Source organism: Octodon degus, unplaced genomic scaffold (assembly GCF_000260255.1).
Source record: "Octodon degus isolate 3935 unplaced genomic scaffold, OctDeg1.0 scaffold00230, whole genome shotgun sequence".
NCBI classification, from domain to species: domain Eukaryota; kingdom Metazoa; phylum Chordata; class Mammalia; order Rodentia; family Octodontidae; genus Octodon; species Octodon degus.
The window spans coordinates 1511999-1516415 of NW_004524806.1; the positions used below are offsets into that span (position 1 = coordinate 1511999).

The 4417-nt window shown below is 41.0% G+C and overlaps 1 protein-coding gene, 1 non-coding gene and 1 pseudogene across 6 annotated transcripts in view; all 3 read left to right on the plus strand.

Annotated features, from left to right (window-relative positions):
• Positions 1-4417, plus strand: part of Pisd (phosphatidylserine decarboxylase) — a 51976-nt gene that overhangs the window by 36335 nt on the left and 11224 nt on the right. The gene's annotated exons all lie outside the window — the stretch shown is intronic.
• LOC111813851 lies at positions 2303-2409 on the plus strand. The gene has a single exon (XR_002818991.1). It is a non-coding gene; the product is annotated as a U6 spliceosomal RNA (small nuclear RNA).
• Positions 3232-4150, plus strand: LOC105744120 (annotated as a pseudogene).

The window sequence follows — 4417 nt, forward strand, 5'->3', positions numbered from 1 at the left end:
GCTGGGATTATAGGTGTGTGCCTCCTCGCCCAGTCTCAATCCAGTCACAGTTTGTCCAGGGGTGGGGCTGGCATGGTCTTTTTAAGTTCTATTAAGTGGTTCTTTTTATGACTTCTGTTTCTCTCATTATGCTCATATTTCCCTTTTAATCCTTGAGCATATCATATTTATTCATGTGCTGTCTAAAAGCATTCCTTTCTCTTGATGTCACTATCTTTGGCATTTCTTTATTTCTATTAACACAAATCAGTCACATTTTCTTTAATGTGTAGTAATTTTAGTTGTATGCTGTATATTGTTTTATATTTTGAGCGCTGAGCTTTTGTTGTTTCCCTAAGGACCATTGACCTTCGTTCTGGCAGGCAGTTTATTTGTGTATTACTTTGATCCCTTCCGTCGCATTTTAAAGCTTTGTTAGGATGGATTTAGAGTACCCTTTACTTTCGACTGGTTTAGCCCTACTGTTAAGGTGTTACCTTCTGAATTTCTACTAAATGAGTGTTCAATGAAGACATTTCCTTCTGGCTGGTTAAAATATAAGTATCTTCTGGTCCTGTGTAAATTCTGGGTATTGTTCATTTTAAAGCACTGAGTATTTTTTGTTTGCATCATGGAATTTAAGCAAGTATTTCATTTATTTTATTTTAATTTATTTATTTTTGGTGGTACCAGAGATTGAACCCAGGACCTTGCGCTTGCCAGGCAAGCATTGTTCTACTGAGCTATCTCCCCAGCCCCATCATTTATTTTATTATTATTTTTAAACAAGTTTAGTACAGGGTCTACAGGGTCTTACTACATAGATTGGACTCCTGGTGATTCTCCTGTTTTCAGCCTCCCAAGCGCTGGGATTATAGGTGTGTGCCACCGCACCCAGTCTCGATCACTGTCTCAGTGCCCCCACCTGGAGCTGGCACTGCATTCAGGGGATCAAACCCAGCCACTGTGCACTTTAGTCTACTGAGCTATCTGGCCAGCCCCATTTTGTTTTTATCAGGAGACTCAAGAGCCCCAAAGCAGATTTAAGGATTCTTACTTTCTAAAAAAGTTCCTTCTTTCTGGTTCTGTGTATTAAATATCTAGCTCTTTATTGGTGGAAAAGTCACTTGGGTTGCATTATAAACAGATAGGAATCATTTCAACAGGGATTCATGGGTGACTTTTTATTATGTATTGGGAATGATTGCTCATAGAAACAGTCATTTAGGCCAGGTATGGTGGCTGAGGCAGGAGGATTGATGCTAGTTCAAGGCTAGCCTGGGCTATATAGTGAGATCCTGTTTTGTTCTGTTTTCTTCTTTTTTTAAAAAAAAAAAAAAAGGAAGAGGAAGAAGAAGAGGGAGAGGGGGAGGAGGGAGAGGAGAAATTGATCACTTAACACCCACTTTTGTTTTTCTGGACTGGGAATCAGACTCATGACCTCACCCTTGCCAGGCAGGTGCTGTGTCAGTCTATTATTATTATTATTTTTTTTTTTTTGCGGAACCGGGGATTGAACTCGGGCCCTTGCGCTTGCCAGGGAAGTGCTTATTCCACTAAGCCATCTCCCCAGTCTATTATATTTTATATGCTAAAGAATTTTGATGATTGTGGGAACTGGAATTCCTATTAAGTATCAGTTATGGCATATAAAGGGTTTAGGAAATAGATTACAGTAGTCACCTACAGAGATTCCTGCGTTTTTAATTCAAATAGGCTATATTGAATTAAAAATTGTGGGCCAGGGAGATGGCTCAATAGAATAAGTGCTTCCCTGGCAAGTGCAAGGGCCTGAGTTCAATCCCCATTTCTGCCCCCCACCAAAAAAAAAAAAATTGTGGCCACTCTCCTAACCTCCCCCCAATGCACACAAACAAATTTTGTCTTATGATTTTAGAAGATTCAGATCTTTGAAGCCCATGTGTGGGTGCTAGGTTAAGAGTTGTTGGTTTAGAAGATGCTTAAACTGGATTTTTTTGTTTGTTTGTTTTTGTTTTAGGGAAGGGTCTACAGGGTGTTCAGGGTCTCACAACTAAATCAGACTTGATTCTCCTGTTTACAGCCTCCCAAGTGCTGGGATTACAGGTGTGTACCACCATGGCCATTCTCAATTGCTGTCTCAGCATGCCCTGGGGGCGGAGCTGGCACAATAGGTCCAGGGATTGAACCCCCAGCCTCTGTGCCTGCTTGCAGGTGCTTTAATCCATTGAGCTATTTGACCAGCCCTTAAACTGGATATTTTTCATGTCAAGTTTTTACATCACAGAATCATGTGGCTGGAAAGGATAACATGAAACTATGCTGTCTTTCAAGATGTTCCCCTGTGCTCACTTGAGCAGTACATATACTAAAATTGGGACGATACAGAGAAGATTAGCGTGTGCCTTGTGTAAAGAGGACATGCAGATTTGTGAAGCCGTTCATATTTTTCTTAAAAAAATTGCTTCCTGAGGTTTGTTTTGTTTTGTTTTGTTTTGTTTTGCGGAACCGGAGATTGAACTCTGGGTGCTTATGTTTGCCAGGGAAGCGCTTATTTTACTGAGCCATCTCCCGGGTCCCTGAGCGTCTTGATTGTTAACATTTTGTCACTATGACATATTCCCCAAATAATTAACTAATAAAAGATTTATTTCATATTTATACTGGGGATTGAAGTCCATTTGCCAGGCAGGCACTTAAAAGCCCCTGAGCTATCTCCTTGGCCCTATTTCATTTTTAAAAATGAAAAGAAAAGCTAATTTTTTTTTTTTTTTTTACATATGACCTCCTAGACCAGCCAGATAGCTCAGCGGACTAAAGCCCCTGCTTAGGCAGACACAGGTTTGATCCCTATTGTGCTGTACCAGCCCCACCCCCAGGGTACTCTGAGATGGCACCAAGACTGGATATGGTGCCGGACACCTGTAATCCCATGCTTGAGAAGCTGAATACAGGAGGATCACTATGAATTCAATCTGTATAGTGAGACCCTGTAGACCCTGTTCTAAATTCATAAGGATAAAATAAAATAAAAACGACCTCCTTAGCTTCCTGTTTTTTGTTTTTTGTTTTTTGTTTGTAGTACCGGGGATTGAATTCAGGACCCTGCGCTTGCCAACCAAGTGCTTATTCTACTGAGCTATCTCCCTGGCCCCAGCTTCCTGGTTCTATCATTGCTACCAACCTGTATCCCACTGAAGCACTGAAGAGCTGTTGGGTAGGTCCATTGCAGGGTCATTGCTGCTGCATTTGCCCTCCCTCCCAGCTGTCAACATGCTGGTACTCACCTTCTGCCTATTGGACTGGTTCCACCCTCTACTCTGGAAGGAGGTGGACCTGATGCCTAGTGGAACTGGCATCAGGCAAGACCACCTTTGTCCATGTCATCATGTAAGATCTGTTCAGTAAAGATATGATTCCCACAATGGGCTTCAACATGAGGAAAGTAACTAAAGGTGGTATTACAGTGAACTATTATGACTGATCTGTAAATTCTTTCTTCATTTTTATTTTGGACAAATTTTTTTTTTTTTTTTTGTGGATTGAACTCAGACCCTTGTGCTTGCCAGGGAAGGGCTTTTTCCACTGAGCCATCTCCCCGGCCCTGACAATTTTTATTGTTATATGCATTTATGTTTGTAAATAATTTATTTTCAATTTGCAATCTATTAAAAAAACAAATTAAAAAAAATAAAAAATAAAGGTGGTATCACAATAAAGATCTGGACATAGGAGGAGAGCCCTGTTTCCAGAGCCTGTGGGAAGGCTGCAGAGATAACTCAGCAGTCTAAGCACCTGCCTAGGCAAGCTCAAGGACCCAGGTTCAATTTGGGTTACCACATGCCATGGCAGCTCCACCCCTGGGCGAGCTGAGCCAGCCACCAAGACTGGTGTGGTGACGCACCCCTGTAATCCCAGACCCTGTGGGAAGAGCATTGCAGAGGATTAATGCTGTTGTTTACATGATAGATGCCACACATCATGAAAAGATAGAATCCTCTTGAAACGAACTAGCTAATCTTCTAGATAAACCATACTTACAAGGAATTTCAGTACCAGTACTTGAAACAAAAACAGTCTTCCAAATGCCTTAGGTGAGAAACAGCTAAAAATGAATCTGTTTCCTCTTCAGATTAGTGGAATTTGCTGCTATTGAATTTCTGGCAAAGCAAAGAATAATATAGATGTTTAGTGTTCAAGGCTGGAGGAAGCTGAAACATCTGGTCTCCCAATTGTTGACAGTAATCCTAGAATTGTTGTCTGTTCCTCTGAAGTACTTCCCAGAATAGGGTCTACTCTAAACCCAAGAAATTATTCTTTTCAGAGTTTTATCATGTGCACTGCTAAATATGTGTAAGAATCAACCAGCATTGTCATGATAAGGTCAGCACACATGACAAGGCTTCTTACACATACTTGTGTTAAATATTGTATAGTGAGAACCAGGGAGATGTCTCAG